Source organism: Elephas maximus, chromosome 9 (assembly GCF_024166365.1).
Source record: "Elephas maximus indicus isolate mEleMax1 chromosome 9, mEleMax1 primary haplotype, whole genome shotgun sequence".
In the NCBI taxonomy this organism is placed as follows: domain Eukaryota; kingdom Metazoa; phylum Chordata; class Mammalia; order Proboscidea; family Elephantidae; genus Elephas; species Elephas maximus.
The window spans coordinates 46,540,080-46,558,999 of NC_064827.1; the positions used below are offsets into that span (position 1 = coordinate 46,540,080).

Consider the following 18,920-nt stretch of genomic DNA (forward strand, 5'->3'; position numbering starts at 1 on the left):
GGAAGAGGTTCAGCAGTGCTAGAACTCTCTGGGAGGTGATGAGTGGTGAGAGAGAGGAACGCAAGAGGCTGGAGAGGTGAGTGGGGCCTGAGCTGGTAGGGCCTCGAAGGCCTAGGAATAATAATAGCAGCAGCTTCCGTTTTCTGAGATCTTATATGTCAGGCACTATTCTAAGCACTTTAAGGAGGGCTGGTGGTACAGTGGTTAAGGCGATTGACTGCTAACCGGGTGGTTGGTGGTTCAAAACCATCAGTGGCTCCAAGGGAGAAACTTCTGCTTCTGTAGAGATTCACAGCCTTGGAAACCCTATGGGGTCACTATGAGTTGCAGTGGACTGGATGGCAGTGGGTGGGTTCTAACCATTTTACGTGCATTAACGAATCAATCTTCACAATAACCTTATGAGGTAGGCACTGTTGTTATCCACCTTTTACCAGTGGGGAAACAGGCACCAAGTGGTGGAGTAACCTGCTCAGAGTCCCAGATCCAGTGAGTGGTAGACCTGGGTTATGAACCAAGGAGGTCTGGCTCCAGAGTTCACAGTAAGGACCCTAATAAATTATCCTAAACGATGGGGTGACATTAGAGAAAGGTTTTTTTTTTTTTTTAAACACTTTTTTAAAAAGTGAGGTAAAATTCATATAACATACAAGTAACCATTTTAAAATGTATAATTCAGTGGCATCTAGTGTATTCACAACACTACCTCTCTCTAGTTTCAAAGCTTTTTCATTAGCCTAGAAAAACACCCAATACATCATAGAGTTTTATGCAGGGGAGTGACATGATCAGATTTACATCTTAGAAAATATTACTCTGTGGTGTGGGGAATGAATTGGGGGAGAGCAAGATGGAAGAAAGTAAGACCAGTTGTTGCAGTGACCCACGTAAAAGATCATGCTAGCCTGAACATGTGTGATGGCAGTGGGGATAGAAGGAAGTGGAAACTGGAGAGCTGTTGAGGAGGTCACATTAACAGGAGGGTTAATGTGGAGAGTGGTTGGATTTAAGAGGAGGGTACAGAGACACTCAGCTGGATGCCTGGATTGCGGACCTGAGAAGTTGGGTGAGCAGTTAATTTAAATGGTGCTTATGATGTCCATGCCACAGGTATGCCCAGTGCAGGCTGTCACATGAGAATAGGTTAGCCCTCTGACCTCTCCACCAGTCAGAGTCATGGAATTGGAGGTGGCAGAAGCCTTAGAATCCTTCTAGATCTAGAGGTAGAAATGGAATTACTGGAAGGAGAAGGGACTTGGTGAAGGTCACACGGGGGACAGTGCCAGGGTCAAAATGAGGTGTGCACCTGCTAATGCTCAGGCTGATGTGCATTTGCCTGCTGCATTGCCACTCCCCAGGGAACCTTGGCTTCATGCCTCAAAGCTTTGATTCTCTTCTGAGAGATTGTCTCTCTGATCCTAAAGAGAACTATCATTGCTGCACAAACAATAATAATGGGAATTGAAATAAAAAGGAAAAATAATGTACTGCCTAAACCCAGCATCATCAGCTCAAACTTGTTTTGTGTTCCTTGCCTGCCTCTGCCCCAGCATCACCTTTACACAGTGGTACCCAGAGCATAGGTATGACTTTATAATCTCTGGTTTACATTAAATCAAATGATTTTTCTTGATCCTTGTATGGCTTCTGGTTAGCATTTTTCAGGATTCACAAAAAAAGATGTGCTGTCACTTAACCATTCTCCTGTTTTCAGTTGTTTTGTCTTTTGTGTTTAGGGATAGTGCCTCAGTGAGCACGTTGTAAAGGCTTTTCCTTTTTTTTTTGGATTCTTTCCTTAGGCAAAACTCCCAGCCATGACAGTCTCTATGTCCTTTTAAAGTGGGGTGACCCAAACTGGACACTATTCTTTACTGAGGTCGGGGCAGAGGACAGAGCGCTTAATTGGGGCTTAATTTCTGGGTTTCTAGGCCCTGTGGTTTTCAGGGATCTCTGAATCGAATGGGCAGTCATTCACAGCTGTCACTGCCACTCTTAATGGCTGCCATTTCCTAATAGCTGACCCTATTCCCTGAGTCGTTTGCTGTAATCTGGGCAGTTCTACAGGAGGCAGGAGAGGTTTCCGGGCAGAATGCTTAATTAAGGCTTAATTAAGACAGCACAGTGGCCCGTTTGGCCTGAACTCTTGCACAGGGTCCTGATTGGCAGAGGGCACCTGGCGTTCTTGGCTGTCTGACAACGATCAGCTGTTCCCAAGCCCCATGCAGAGATGAGCAAGGCCAGCAGGCAGAAGCTGTTTCCTAGACTCCCTGGAGCATTTTAGACATCTTTCTTGTGGGCCCCACGCTCTGCCTTATATTGGTTAGGCCTATTTGTCTGTGTGTCTTATTCTCTCTATAAGACAGTGATCTGTCCAAAGGCACAATCCATGTCTGGTTCACCTCAGTCCTCCGTTCCAGGCCCTGCACAGGGCCTAGTGAAAAGAGGAAGCTCGATATGAGTTGACCAAACTGCATTGAGTTTTGGACCATATCCCTTGACTCGAGATGGCTTCAGACCCTTCAGAGGTAGTGCTAGGCTTGGAAAAGACCAGTGCCAGGTCTATGGAAGGGTGGGGACTTCAGATATGACCTCAAGATGTGGCCAGGACAAAGCCTAATGTCACAGGTCATGGGGCAGGAGCTCTGAGAACTGTGCCTTGGGCCTAGCTCTGGAAGCCATTCTTGGTTTCTTGTGCTGTTTTGGTTGATATTATTTTTTAACATGATAGAATTGGAATCCTGCCTTCCTTCCTGCAGACACATGGAGCCAAATCTCAATCCAGGAGGATGGTGAGCTGCCTCACACGGGTAGTTCTGGGAGTTCTCGGTCTGAATTTCCCTAGCATTGTAGGTGCTGTGGATTTTGTTTTTGGTGCTTGTTGTATCAAACATGCCCCTAGGCTATTAGAAATTTGTTGGCGTGTAATGACATTTGATAACTTATTTGATAGTGAAAAAACAAATCTAGACTGAGTTCACATACCACAATTTTGTTGAATAGGCCCAGATGGTTGTCAAGAGAATTTTTCTTAATAGATTCAGGACATTTTTGTATGAAGGCTCTTGTATCTCTAGGGTATATTCCTAGGAGTGGGATTTCTGTGTTGTATGGTAGTTCTATTTCTAACTGTTTAAGATAACGCCAGATAGATTTCCAAAGTGGTTGTACCATTTTACATTCCCACCAGCAGTGTATAAGAGTTCCAATCTCTCCGCAGCCTCTCCAACATTTATTATTTTGTGTTTTTTGGATTAATGCCAGCCTTGCTGGTGTGAGATGGAATCTCATCGTAGTTTTAATTTGCATTTCTCTAATGGCTAATGATCGAGAGCATTTTCTCATGTATCTGTTGGCTGCCTGAATATCTGCTTTAGTGAAATGTGTGTTCATATCCTTTGCCCACTTCTTGATTGGGTTGTTTGTCTTTTTGTGGTTGAGTTTTGACAGAATCATGTAGATTTTAGAGATCAGGCGCTGGTCGGAGATGTCATCGCTGAAAATTCTTTCCCAATCTGTAGGTGGTCTTTTTACTCTTTTGGAGAAGTCTCTAGATGAGCATAGGTGTTTGATTTTTAGGAGCTCCCAGTTATCGGGTTTCTCTTCATCATTTTTGGTAATGTTTTGTATTCTGTTTATACCTTGTATTAGGGCTCCTAGGGTTGTCCCAATTTTTTCTTCCATGATCTTTATCGTTTTAGTCTTTATGTTTAGGTCTTTGATCCACTTGGAGTTAGTTTTTGTGCATGGTGTGAGGTATGGGTCCTGTTTCATTTTTTTGCAAATGGATATCCAGTTATGCCAGCACCATTTGTTAAAAAGGCTATCTTTTCCCCAGTTAATTGACACTGGTCCTTTGTCAAATATCAGCTGCTCATACGTGGATGGATCTATGTCTGGGTTCTCAATTCTGTTCCATTGGTCTATGTGTCTGTTGTTGTACCAATACCAGGCTGTTTTGACTACTGTTCAGGACATTTTTAATAACCAACAAGTCTATGGAGAGGTAAAGAACTTCACATTAAATGGCAAGGGGAACTAAAGACCGCAAGATCTCATAATCTCAGAGTTGGAAAGGTCCTAACTGGCTTCCAGTCCAGCTTCTGGGTTCTTTGCATGGCTGTGTAATAGCAGGCAGCACCAAGGAGAATGTGTTCTTATGAAGCTTCTAATTGCCAAGCCTGTGAAACCTGTTCACAATGGATCTTTTGGCTGTCTTGGCTGTATTTGGCATGGTTGGTCACACACTCCTTTTTTGTACGATTACTATCACCACTATCTAGTTCCAGAATTTTTGTTACCCCAAAAAGAAACCCCATACTCAATAAGTGGTCACTCCCAATGCCCCCAACCCCTGGAAGCTAGAAATCTCTGTAGATTTTCTTATTCCGCATATTCCATATACATGGAATCACACAAATATGTGGCCTTTTGTGTCTGGCTTCTTTTACTTAGCATTATATTTTCAGGGTTCATTCATGTTGTAGCATGTATTGGTACTTGATTTCTTTTTATAGGCGATAATATTCCACTATATGGATAGACCCCCATTTGTTTATCTGTTAATTAACTGGTGGACATTTGGGTTGTTTCCATCCTTTGGCTATAATAATGCTGCTATGAACATTTGTGTACAAGTTTTGGGGGGGTATGTACCTAGGAGTGGAATTGCTGGATCATATGGTAATTCTAAGGAGTCATGCTGACACAGTGGTTAAAGTGCTCAACTGCTAACCAAAGGTCTGTGGTTTGAACCCACCAGCCGCTCCACGAGAGAAAGATGTGGCAGTCTGTTTCTGTAAAGATTCACAGCCTTGGAAACCCCGTGGTACAGTTCTACTCTGTCCTATAGGGTCCACAATGGCAGCGGGTTTGGTTTTGGTATGGTAATTCTGTGTTTAACTTATTGAGGAACTGCCAAAATATTTACATGTCTTTTTTTGAAACTTTCTTCTCCCCAGGCTTCTCTGGCTGTCCTCAGGGCTCTCTGACCATTTCTTCTCTGTTTTCCTTCATGGCTCCCTTTCTTCCTCAGCCCCTGAAAGGGTGGTGCTACCCTAGGCTTGTTCATTCCTTCCTCAACTCTGCCCACTCAATCCTAGTGGTGCTCAACCCTAGCTCTACATTACAATTACAAAGGGCTCCTTTAACAAACCTGGCTCAGGCCCCACCTCAGACAAAATCAGCATCTCTGAGGGTGGTGGAGCCTGGGCCTTGGTGTTATTTAAAGACCTTAAGGCTTCCAGTGATTTCGATATTCAGCTTCTCCCAGGATAATCATTCACTGTCATAGTTTCAACCTGATGACTGTCCAGGTTTTACTTTTAGCTCCAACTTATCTACTGGTAGTTCCATGGATATCCCTCAGGCATCTCAAATTCAGCTATTCCAAACCAAACTCTTCATCTTTCCTCTCAAACATGCCCTTCTCCCAGTGTTTTCTCTCTTGGGAAAGGAACAACTATCGCCCAGTCACATGAACCGGAAACCTGGAGGTTGTCAGTGCCTTTTCTCTCTCTCCTTTTCTAATTTCCAGTTGTTTCATTCATTCAGCAGTTCACTGCCCAGTAGTCAGGACTGCGGACAATCTAGGAATTATATTAAGAAGACAAAAGAGACATGGATATAAAACAGTTGAGTAGTAATAAAGACAAGAGGATAACCTGGAATTAATTATAACAACTATCATTATTGAGTATTTTCTTTATGTCGTGCATTCTGTTAGTACTTTGTATATATTATCTAATTTACTAGGAGATAGGTGAGGTCAGCCCCATTTCACAGATGACAGTATAGGCCTAGGGAGGCTCAGGTACATACTTATCCAACAACACATGGTTAGTGAGTTAGAATTGGAATCCAGGTAACATCAAGACCTGTGCTTTTGACATGAGAGGTCACTAAGGAAGGGCTTTGAGCCCAGCAGTGCACCATTAAAGCATGGAAGGAGGGAAATCAGGATGTGACCACCAAATGAGACTATCCATGGCTATGAGAGTGCTTTGAAGACTAGAGGATGTTGCAATAACCTTGCAACCTTTTGCTCATGCCTCTGGCAAGTCACTTCTTCCATTTTGCTCTGAATTATGATTAGGTGCTTATATCTCTGATTCCCCTGGTGAATTACAGACAACTTGAGAGTAAGAACCATGCCTTGCTTATCTCAGTGTCACCCACAGCCTCTGGGAGGTGATTTACCTTTGTCCCACCCTCTCTTGTGGCCTTGCTGTGCACTGTGTGTTGGAGCTCCTGGAGGTCAGAAGTTGTGTCTGATTCATCTCCCTGTTTCCTACAGACATTGGCACAAGATATTTGCACAGGGTTGAGCTAACAGGGCATTGTACAAAACTGATGAGAAGCTTGGAGGCCATAGGCGTTTAGGAAACTGTAGTTTGTTTGAAAAGATTGAGAAATTTAGGATTTGAAAGGCATTTGAGATAATCCTTGCCTAACATTTTGACTTTACAGGTAGGGAAATTAAGACTCAGAGAAGGGAGGGATGTGACTGGAGTCATGTGTTTAGCTGGTAGCAGAGCAGGGACTTGATTGAAGGTCTTCTGTCTCCCTGTGCTGTTCTCTGTCCCTGCACTAGGATGGAGACAAGGGTTCAGCAACCACAGCTGACTCAGCAATGACACTTTGCCATCCATCTTTGAGGCTACTTAAGGGGCCCTGGCAAGTACAGCTGTGATGAGGTGAGGCCTTGCAGGTAGCGTCACTGTTAGCATCAGAGTTAGCGTCGCTGTTAGCGTCAGCCCTTTCCAGGGCTCACAGTCCATCTGATGGGGGCAACTTCCAGCTTTCCACTTGGTGTGGCCTGGGTCACTGTACACTCAGATCACTAGCAAGAAAAAGATACATCCCGGGTCCACATTAGTGCTGACTGTTCCTGCTGCTGCCCTGTAGCTCCCAGAGGGCCGTGCAAAGGCCATCTGTATTGAGCTAGATAAGAGGCTAAGCCCTTTCTATGAGACGTCTAATCCTGTTATGCAGATGTGAAATCTGAGTGGCATGACAATGGCCTGTGCCAGTGTTTCCCAAAGGCTTGTCTGTGTACCATGTGGGACCCAAGATGACTTTAGGTGGTATGTGAATGGACATTTTTTGTTTCAATAGTCGTGTATTTATTTTAATGTATACTAGGGTGGAAAAACCATATCTAGCATGATCAAACTTATGATTTTATGAATTTTAATACCTAAGATGAAGCTAAAGTAGTATCATATCATAGAATTCTTTTTATGCAGACTGTGTATGCTACAGGTGTGGTGGTCTGGCACTTTGCTGACATGACAAAGGTCGTTAGGGCAGTTTGGAATCAACTATCATTTGGGAAATGCTTCCCTGGGATAATGGTGATCCAGGGTGCTTTCCCGTGGTCACCTCCTGCTGCTTTTTTTCTGCTAGGTGCAAGATGAGATGGCAGAAGGTGCCGGTGGCCAGAGCTCCTTTACATGACCGAGGAGCTTAGAAGACCCAGAGAACCAGCTGTGAGCCACTGGTTTTTCTTTGGTCCATAATAAATCTCCTCTCAGGCATTTTTCTATTAAAAAAAAGAGGTTTCTGTTGGAGAGAGAGGCTAAAAGAGAGAAGGGAAGATGGAAGAGGAACAGGAATGATGTGTAGTGCTATTCCAAAATAAGAAATGAAAAGAAAAAAAAAAAAAAACTATTTCGTTTAGCTTTTTCTCGACTCCGTTTATGACCACAGGCAAAATGACTTATGAAGTCAAAATATCAGGGCCTGTGTTGCAATGAAACACTAAACTGAGTAGGGAAGAGAGATTCGAAATTTCTTTATGGGGTTGCCATTGCATTATATTATCGTATTATGGTAAAATAGGTAAATCCCCTTTCCTTTTGTCAGAACTGTCATTTTTCTGATCTCTTAAGCATCTCTTAGTTTGAATTCTTTTCAGGAAATTCATGCAGATGTGAGACTTTTGCCCCTTTATCTCTTCCTGAGCTGTAATTGCTGTAATGAACCAAGGCAACAGCAAGTGGTTGACATTAGAAATGTAAACATAAGCTTCCTGAAGATATTTGCCAATAGCATTTTCTTTTGGTTTAAGAATATTCAAGATTTAAAGCTGCTTGTTATTCAGGTGTTTTGATCTTACTGTAGTATTTCAGTCTTCATAACTTGCCATTAATTCAACAAATATTGATTGAGGTCAGGGCATTCTGCTAGGGCCTGCAGGGATTGTAAAGAAACAAGATGCCTTTTTCCTACCCTCAAGGAGTTTACAATCTAAAGGGGGTTAAACAGGACCTAAATCCCTGCAAAGTTAGAAAACCCAAGACAATGGCATAGAGGAGGTCACGGGCTGGATGGGGAAGGGAGACACCAGAGAGCAAGACTGCAACTGGGGAACTGGGGTGCCGGGGGGATGCTGTGGTAGATAGACCATGAGCAGGGAACCCATCCTGGATGTTGTGGAACCTGGAGCTGAGTTTTAAAGGTTATATAGGAATTGAATAAATCCCAGAGAGTGAGGAAATTGGGAACAAATGCACAACGAGGGGCTGCCTAGGGCTGTTTTGAGGGACTGAGAAGCATTGAAACAGAAATACTTGATGAGAGAAGGATAGGGCCCTGGGGTCACACAGACCTCTCAGAAAATCTCCCTCATTTGCTTTGAGGAAGTTCTTTAACTTCTCCAAGCCTTAGTTTCTTGTCCTCAAAATGGAATTATGGATTTCCACCATGTGGGATTGTCATTAGGAGTAAATGAAATGCCACGGTTGAAAATGTTAGTTTCCCTACTTCCCAGTTTGGTCAGGAGAGCAGTCTTTTCAGAGAGCGGTAGAAGATTGAGTTGGAAATCCTGAAAGAGGTGGGATTTTAGGGATGGGAAACCCTGGAGGACTTGAGTAGGGAAGCAATGAGATAATACAATTTTAGAACTAGAAGAGTACTTAGAGAAATTCAATGTTAAGATCCAAAAAAAAAAACCAAACCCACTGCCCTCAAGTCGATTCCGATTCATGGCGACCTTATAGGACAGAGTAGAACGGCCCCGTAGAGTTTCCAAGGAGCGCCTGGCAGATTCAAACTGCCGACCTTTTTGGTTAGCAGCCATAGCAGTTAACCACCACACCACCAGGGTTTCCAATGTTAAGATAAAAGAGATAACCAGGGGTTTGTTGACTTGTGGAATTCTAGGCTTAATTAGTGGCAAAACCAGTACGAGAATCCAGGTCTCCTGACTTCTAGTTCAGTGCTCTTTTCATCATTTCCTAGGTTTTTTCTAGAGCAATGGTTCTGAAAGTATAGTCCTAGGTTTAAGATGAGCAGTTTAGCATCATCTGAGAATTTGTTAGAAATGTAAATTCTTGGGCTTCACTCTAGACTACTGAATCAGAAATTCTGGGAGCCCAGCAATCTGTTTGAACCAGCGCACCAGGTGCTTCCAATGCTATCAGGGAACCGCTGTTCTAGGTTTTACTAAGAAATATGGGAGAAAGATGTGAGAAAAGCAGGCTCTTTATAGGAGTTTGGGTATTAGTTACCATCAGAAGGGTGAAGCTGGGTGCTAGAGATAAACCTCTTTTTTTATAATTGAGATATAATTAATAAAATTCACCCCTTTTTAAAGCCCACGGCTCGGAAGTTTTTGTATTTCACAGGATTGTGCAACCATCACCACAATCTAATTCCAGAACATTATTATCACCCCCCAAAAGAAATTCCCTACTCTTCAGCGGTCACTGCCTATTATCCCTTCTCCACAGCCCTGGCAGCCGCTGATAAGTTCTCTCTCTCCGGATTTGCCTGTTCTGGACATTTCATACAAATGAAATAATATAATTGTTATGGATTGAATTGTGTCCCTCAAAATATGTGTTGTAAATCCTAACCCCTATACTTGTGGAAAAGGAGCCCTGGGTTGCACAGTGGTTAAAGCGCTCAGCTGCTAACCAAAAGGTCAGAGGTTTGAACCCACCAGCTGCTCTAAGGGAGAAGGTGGCAGTCTGCTTCCATAAAGATTTTTAAAAGGCCAAACCCATTGCCACAGAGTCGATTCCAACTTATAGTGACCCTATAGGAGAGTAGAACTGCCCCTAAAGTTTCCAAAGAGTGGCTGGTGGATTCAGACTGCTGACCTTTTGGTAGCAGCTGAGCTCTTAAGCACTGTGCCACTAGGCCTCCGTAAAGATTTATAGCTTTGGAAACCGTGTGGAACAGTTCTGTTCTGTCCTGCAGGGTGGCTGTGAGTCAGAATCCATTCCAGGGCCAATGGGTTTATACCTGTGAATGCAATCCCATTTGGGAGTAGAGTTTTCTTTGTTATGTTAATGAGGCCATATCAGGGTACTTTGTGTCTGAAGCCAATCACTTTTGAGATATAAAAGAACAGATTAGGCACCGAACAAAGCAGACGCAGGAGGAAAACCCATACTATCTGAAGACTACGGAGGCAGACCCAAAACTCCAGCTGGTGAAGCCAAAACAAGGATTTTCCCTCAGAGCGGACATTCGGACTTCCAGCCTCCTAAACTGTGAGAAAATACGTTAGTTAAAGCCACTCACTTTTTGGAATTTCTGTTATAGCAGCACTAAGAAAGTAAGACAACAATTATATGGCCTCTTGTGTTTGGCTTCCTTCACTTAGCATAATGTTTTCAAGGTTCATCCATGTCGTAGCATGTATATCAGGACTTCATCCCCTTTTATGGCAGAGATGGTTCTCAGACATCAAACTTATTGCCTCAAACAAATTTGGCATGGGTCATATAACTGAGCTCATGCTACCTCAGAAAAAGAGGTTTCTCTTGGGCACATGTGCGTAGAATTTTGTTTTCAAAGCATTGTCACAATGGTAATGGAATGTAAGCCTTAAACCAATCCTGGAACATAGCTGGACAGGGGTGATTAGATTGTTTTTATGGATGAGAAAACAGGCAGGAGAGGAAAGTGGTCTGTGCTACTCCAGCTTACTGCTGTGCCCTGCTCCTTGAAGCATGAGTAGGAATTTGATGGGTTGACGTGTAGGGGGTGTGGACTGGGCAGAAGAAACAGCATCTACAGAGGCATGAGGGTATGAGAAATGATGGCCTGTTTGGGGAACAACAGATAATTTCGTTTTGTGGGAGTGTACAATGTGAGGGAAATGAGACAGACAGGTGGGCAGGGGCCAGATCCAAAGGACTTCAACTGCCACCTCCAAAAAAGGAGTCAGTGGAATAGAATAGTTGAGTACAGGCTTCACAGACAAACAAGCTAATCTGACTTTCAATTCTAGTTATTCCACTTCTTCCTGTATTCTCTTGGCCAAATTACTTAGCTTCTTCGTTCCTATAGTTTCCTTTTTTGTAAACTAGAATTGGTAAAAGTATTAAATAAGGTAACACATGTAAAGTGTTTAATCCAGTGCCTGGCACATACTGGTAGTATTGTTAATGTTGTGTTGTTAATATTATTATAATTCTTGAGCTCAGAATTTATCCTGGAGGTGAAGGGGAGCCACGGAAGGTTTTGAGAATAAAAGTGATACCATTAGAGTTATTTTATTTTGGCAGCCATATGGTGAATGGAGGCTAAAGCTGAAAGTTTGAACTTTGGCAGTAATACTAAGAAAGGAGAAGAGGCAAGAGATTAAGATTAACAAAATCAACAGGACTTGGTGACGGGGTCAAAGTGGGACGTGAAACAGGTGGAAAGAGTCAAGGATGACTCCCCAATTTTTTTCCCTCCACATTCTTCCCCAAAATTTATTGCCAAGTACAGAAGAGAGGAGACACATAAATGGATCAGTTACAGCATTTTGAGACATTCTGTAACAGATATATATATATAAGAGAAGGAAGTTTCAATTCTGCCAGAGGGAGACCCAGAGATGGTGATATTTCAGTGGTATTGAGGGATGTGTAGGAGTTCACCAAGAGGAGATGAGGAGGAGAGGCCTTTGAGGCAGTAGACACTGTGCAGAGGACCTCTGGCCTGTAAAGCCGTGCATGATCCAGCCTCTGCCTCCCTCTTTGTTCTTAGCCTCTCTTGCCTTCAGTCTTTGTACCCCAGCTACAGGGGTGGGAAAGGGCTTCCAGTGTTCGAGGAAGTGACTCCCACATTTTTAACTTGGGCAGTTAAAAGTTAAATGGTAGAGTCCTACTGTAAGATATTCCTTCTTGGAGGAGAGAATTTGAGGAATACAGCAGGGAAAGCTGGTGAATTCTGTTTCAAATATAGTCAGTCAGCTCAGTTGCTTAGGGGACATCTTGGTAGAGAAACTAACGAAGCAGAAGGTTCTCAAAACATCTGAAACTGGAGATAAATGAGATTGCCTTGGAGGGTGTTTGGAACAGTGGGTCTCAAGCTTTGCTGTGCCTTGTAATCATTTTTTGTGTGTGTATAACCATTTGGGGGTCTTTAAAAACTACCAGTGTCTGTCTCCTACTCTCGAACATTCTGATTTAATCGGCCTGAGGTGTGACCTGGGATTTTTAAAAGCTTCCCAGGTGATTCTAACGTGCAGCAAAGTTTAAGAACCACTGGTTTAGAAATAACAAGAAAAAAATAGCTACCATTTATTTAGATGAGAAGAGAGCTGAGAACCAAACCTTAGAATTAGAGGATGACAGTAAGAGCTTGCAAAGGAGGTTATATGGATTGAATGTGTCCCCCAAATGCCTCGCTCCTATACCTGTGGTTGTAATCCCATTTGGGAGTAGGGTTTTCTTTGTTATGTTAATAAGGCTATATCAGTGTTTGGTGTGTTTTAAACCCATCACTTTTCAGATACAAGAGGAGCAGATTAGGCATACAAACAGAAGGCACAATGGGTGAAGTTAGATGCCACACCTCATGAAAACTGCCAAGGAACCAAGGAACAGAAGCTGAAACGAGATAAGAACCTTCCCCCAGAGCCAACAGAGAGAGAAAGCTTTCTCCTAGAGCCAAACCCAAAACCAAACCCAGTGCTGTCGAGTCGATTCTGACTCATAGCGACCCTAAGAGCAGGTGCCCCGAATGCAGACTTCTTGCCTCCTAAATTGAGAAACTTAATTTCTGTTGATTAAAGCCACCCACTTATGGTATTTCTGTTACAGCAGCATTAAGAAACTAAGACAGAGACCAAGTAGGTGTAGCCCGAGAGGCTGAAGGAGACAGGGAGACAGATGTCACAGGAAGGGGATCAAGAAGTTTTAATACTTTTATTTATGTTAGTTTAAGAGAAAATGCTAGTTTGGCAATTTATTTCTCTCATTATTCAAAAGACTGGATATTTACTGTGCACTTTCTTTTCTTGTTTTATTTTTTCTTGTGTCAACAGTTGGTTTTTATCTTTGGACCTTGTGTATGTTGGATATTAAGCTTTGTAGGAAGGTTTATATATGTATATATATATTTTAACTGCTTATTACTGACATGTAGAAGTTCTACCCAAGAAGTTTTATGCCCCGTTTTGTGTTCCATGCATTCATTTATCATTTATTCATTTAACAAACACTTATTGAATTTATTAAATGTGTATTTTATGTTAGTGGGAGATATGAAGATGATTAAGACAAAAAAAGCCTTCAAGTTATTTATGATCTGGCCCAAAGCAGCTCACAATTTGGGTTCAACTCACACCTAAATCATAGAAGCTCGGGCTTCAAAGACACTTTTTCTACTCCCCATTCAATCTTGATTGCCCCGTACAGAATCCCAGACCTGCTTGTATTTTTTCTACTGTTACACGCCTCAATGATGAAAAGTTCTTTTTCCACTAGGGCAGCTCAGTGCAGTTTTGATAGCTCTGATTATGAAAAACTTTACAGTATAAGCAAAATGTGGGTAACCGTTAAAGCTTAGTAATGAATACATGGAGATTCTGAGACTATTCTGCCCGCTTTTATGTGTGTTTTTAAATTTCCTTAAGAAAAAGGGAAAAATGCCTTGCACTGTGTGAAAATTTGTCTTAAACTTAGATAAGTTGTTACTTTAGGGTCTTTAGAACAAATCCAATCCTCTTTTATGTATAAAGCTTGTTCCAATACTTGTTGGAAGACTACAGTCTTCACAACTGAACAATTTTGTTCAGATTATTTATTATCTCCAGTAGTTTGAACTAGAGTCTCGTGTACATTCATGCCATTGACAGGCCCTGGTAGTTTAAGCTCTTTTACTAGATCTCACATTTCTCTTCCATGTTGCTTTGTGCTAGTCAACAGCTCTAATGTTGTGATGATTATTCCAATATTGTTTTCTCTTTTAAGTGGATTGCTTCTATTTTTCTTTCTCAAATAATGTTAAATCACCTGTTATTTCTACATTTAAGTTTTTTTAATCAGACAGTATAATGAGATTACATAGTATAAATGATTTTCCAGCAGTTATGATGTGGTCATCTACGTCACTCTTTTTTTTTTTCTATTGATGAGATAAAATATATTAATAGTTTAACGTGAATTTTTCTTACTTTCTTAAGATAAATTCAGCTTGCTTATGGCATATAATCCTTGTAACATACCCAAACCACTTTCTGCTAAATTTTGTTGGCAGTAATTTTAAATGTACACAAAAGTAGAATAGTAGAATGAAAGCCCAAGTACCTACCCTCCCAGGTTCAAGAATTATTAATGTTTTCTGACTTGGATCTTGTTTAGAAATTTTGTGTTTCATGAATAAGATTGACCTAACTGTCCCTTTTTTTAGTGTAGTCTTTGTCAGTTTTAAATTCAAAGCTCTCTTTGCATCATTAATTTGTTTCAGACTTTGAAAGAATTAGCTGATAAAACAATACATGAAGTTCTCTGTGATTTTTTTTCCTGTAGATTTAAAAAATTTTCACTTTCTAAATTTCTTCCGCAGGTATTGATTTACTCTTAGTTTTTTTATCTGATTTTTTAGTTTTGGTTCTTAACTTTTGAGGGTAAAGGCGTTGAGCCGCTTCAGCTTCCTGAAGTTGATCAGCCTATGGGTGGCTGAAGATAGAAGTAATTTGTGGAAACCACAGAATAAACAAGCCAAGTACACCGGCCAACTTGCAGCCACCTCTCTCCACCAGGCAGAGAACAGCTTAGGGGCTGACGGTTTCCTGAGGTGGGGGCTGTATTTTACTCATCTGCTGTTCTTGGTTATCTGCATGGAGTGATTTTTCAGTGACTGTGTTTAGTGGGCTGAATCTTTTATGTTTTCAGCATATCCAAGAAACAACATCATCAACCCCTCAGGCTCTGAAGGCTACCAGGGTGTTTCATTGGTGAGAATTCTATTTTTATTTTCCTGGATGAGTCTTAGATTCTTTTCTTTTTAAGATCCTACTTGAAAGGTGAGTCTCCCACTGTGCCCAAGGAAGTGGTCTAGGAAAATCCCTTGATAGGTAAAGAATGTTCTTACATACCAAGGGGTTGATATGGAAATCTCCAGGGACAATGTTCCATGAGACTGACCTCAGCTACCCAGGAGTGTGCCCCTCTGGAAAATTGAAGGACATACCAGGTGGATTCTACAAGGATCCATTTTTAACATATCCTCCAAATTCACCCATCATACTTAGCTTATCTAAACCATTTTTTTGTCTGGGTTTACTTAGCTTATCTAAACCATTTGTGTGTAGCATGTGCAGTAAAAATCCCCAAATGTGTACATTTCTTTTTTCATTTCTTATTTTGCTATGAAATTCTAAAAATAGTTCATTGGTTTTGTCAATCTTCAGAAATCAAGTCATCTGTAAGTGCAATTTTATTCTAGTTTTCCAGTTTATTTCTGTTTTTATTTTCATTTTGTTTATTCACTCATTCAGCAAACATTTATGGAGCTCTGTTATGAGCCTGCAGAGGTGGATTATCCAGTAAGCTTCCCAGATCATCTGTAGTGAACAGTTTCACATGGGTTTCACCACATCAAAGATGGGTCACTACAAATTAGTAAGTAAGCACAAGTAAGTCTGTGCTTACCTTGCTTACTAGATCATCCACACCACCAGGGATTGTAAATTTAAAGAGAAGCTTTGATTCTATAGGAAGGTGCTGTGGAGTTGGGAGAGAGACAAATGCCAGGCATACCTAGAAGCAGAACCTTTGATGTGGCAAAAAAATGTGAACTTCTTCACTACAGATGATTTGATAAGCAAGGTAAGCACAGTGCTTACCTTGCCTATTGGATAATTCACCCCTTTGTGCCAGGAAAGAATAAATAGAGAGAAGACATGGTCTATATACTGAAGTAACAGTTTGATAACAGGAGAGAAGAAATAGTGAAAGAAAAACAACAAAACCTAAGCTGCCAAAAGACCTTCATCGGTAGGTTGAAAAATCACAGAATGACTCCTAAGGACATCTCTCAAAAGCAGTCTTGGATATCACTTGTAAAGAACAAATTAAGTCTATACCTAAATAATTTACTATAATATATATAAGCCTAATCTTTTCTTTTGAAAATGATCATTTTCTTCTTTCCCTTTATCTCTCCTTTTTTTTTAAATAGCTTTTAAGGATGATTATTTAATCTTTAGGAGCCCTGGTGGCACGTGATTAAGCACTCAGCTGGTAACCAAAAGCTCAGCGGTTTGAACCCACTAGCTGCTCCTCGGGAGAAAGATGTGGCAGTCTGCCTCCCTAAAGATTTACAGCCTTGGAAATCTTACGGGCAGTTCTACTCTGTCCTGTAGGGTCACTATGAGCCAGAGTCGACTCGATGGCAATGGGTTTGGTTTGTATTTAGTCTCTGAAGTTTAAGAACTTAAACTGATGTGCAAGGGGCTTTCCTTGAGAAACGTATCTGAGAGTTGCTTTTTGTGCTCTTTATATCTGAAGTGGAGAGATTTCTAGCCTTTCATTATTTGTTTAATTAAAATGTTGTGTACTCCTTTTCTGTTTTCTCTGCCAACCCCTATTTTTGGTTGAATGTCCCCAACCTGATTCTAGTTCTGACAATTTCACTTGAATTGCTTTCATCTTTATTCAGTTTTATTTTAAAATTCTAATTTAGTATAAACGATTCTTGGCTCTTCAGTTTCTCTTCTATCCTTTGCTGCCTCTGTCGAGGTTTCTAGTTTCTCAATAGCATAAACTAGTTTCCTCCAGTCTTTTATTATCACCTGTTATATCACTTCTGAAGGGTTTATATATTTAATTGTCTCTTCGTTTTTAAGATTGCTGTCACCCTGACATGGTGGTCTTCCTCTCAGTTTGCAAAATACCCTGAGTGAGTTGTGATTTCGTATTCACTTTGTTCCAGACAACTGGCAGTGTGTTCTGTTTAGGGGTTCGTGCCTGTAAAGGATTTTGATGTGCCCAGAGGGAGTGATTTAAAGTGCTACAACTCTAAAACCCTGTCATTTGAGGAACTGTTGCAGAAACTGAGGATGTTTAGTCTGAAACAGAGGTGGTTTAAGGAAAACTTGATTGCCATGTTCAAATCTCAGAAAGACTGATGTATAGGAGAGAACGCTGATCTAATCTAGGGTGGGCTAGTGGTCAGGGGGCAGCGTTCCTACAAAGGGGCTGAAGTTGCAGAGAAGTGGATTTCAGCTTTATGTAAAGAAACCTTCTAGCAATAAGCTGGGTCCAGCAGTAAATGAGAGAAAAATTAAATGCCAGATGACTTCTTGGCAGTGGGATTGTAGAGGAGATTCAAATGTTTGAGAATTATTTGGGCTCTTGTTTTCTTCCATTAGCCCAGCAATCCAGAGACTAATATTAAAACCATTAGGAGGTCATTTTCTTGACTTAAAACTCTTCTGCTCAGACCTTGCTGAGTCAGGGAGCACTTATAATGGCCTGGCTAATGTAGTCATTTGTTTGGTCTTTGGGGATCCCTGAATGAAGGTGCGTGCCTACCCACAGTCCAGATTTATAATGCAAATTAATTCTTCTAATTATGGCCATATATGTTGATATAAATCAATTAGTTAAATTGTATCTGGCAGTAGTTTCTTAACAACCCATTGTAAATAACCACTGCAGTTTGATGGCCTTCAAAAGAAATGGAAATACATGACATGACGGTCTTCAGTCTTTATGGATGTGTCCAATATCCCTGACAGCTCTGTAGTCATTTGGAGGCCGAAACAACTTAGAGGTCACAGATTCTGCGACTTCCAGTGCTGTGGTTACTTCAGGATTTCCACCTACTTCAAGTGATGTGCGTCTTTGAATTTCAAGACAAAACACAGCAAATATCATCTTGTCTGTTCCTAGGAATTGGAATTGTAGCTGAGACCTCAAGTTTCATGGGCAGGAGGAACTTCAGAAGTCATCTGGTCCAACCCTGTACTACATGAAAATGTTCCTTCTGCAGTACCCATACAAAGTTAGTTATGCAGCCTCTGCTTGACTACCTTCAGTGACCAGGTTCTTACTAATGCTTTTTTTTCTTTATTGTGCTTTAAGTGAAAGTTTACAAATCAAGTCAGTCTCTCATATAAAAATTTGTATATACCTTGCTATATCCTCCTAGTTGCTCTCCCCCTAATGAGACAGCACACTGCTTCTCTCCATTCTCTATTTTCATGTCCATTTGGCCAGCTTCTGACACCCCCGTCTTACTAATTCTGGGGGAAGCTCATTCTATCATCGGATCACTACAAACACTAGAGAAGTCTTGCTTTAGCCTGAGCTAGAGTCTTCTCTGTGGCATTCTATTCATGGTGGCCCTTTGACTGTTTTAAACTGTGATCAGATAGCCTACCCTCAAGTCTTTGTCTAATAAATATTCTCACATTTTTCAATGACTCTTCCTATGACTTGGTTTTAAGTTTCCTCACCATTCTAGCCCCCTTTAGGGAGGTGCTCAAAGTGTGATGCTCAGACATAAGGCAAATCAAGTTAATATCCATATCCTAGAATTGCTAGCTGTTGCTCCTATCAAGAGCCTAGTTAAGGCAATTGATATTGGAAAACGATATCTCTTGGTCTTTGCTAGACATTTATTCTTCTGTCCTCTGTGATTAGTCTTTGTATTGTCAGGACACTAAAACCTGCATTCTTGATCCT

The 18,920-nt window shown here is 41.3% G+C and overlaps 1 protein-coding gene across 10 annotated transcripts in view; it reads left to right on the forward strand.

The window, feature by feature from the left end:
* FRMPD1 (FERM and PDZ domain containing 1) overlaps positions 1–18,920 on the forward strand; it is a 173,148-nt gene that overhangs the window by 88,910 nt on the left and 65,318 nt on the right. Inside the window, exon 1 of one of the 10 annotated variants that reach the window (XM_049895804.1) lies at positions 15,164–15,184. The exons of the other annotated variants lie outside the window; for them this stretch is intronic. The gene's annotated coding sequence lies outside the window, so the exon portion shown is untranslated. Of the gene's footprint in view, positions 1–15,163; positions 15,185–18,920 lie in introns of those variants that run through there. 10 annotated transcript variants of the gene reach the window in all.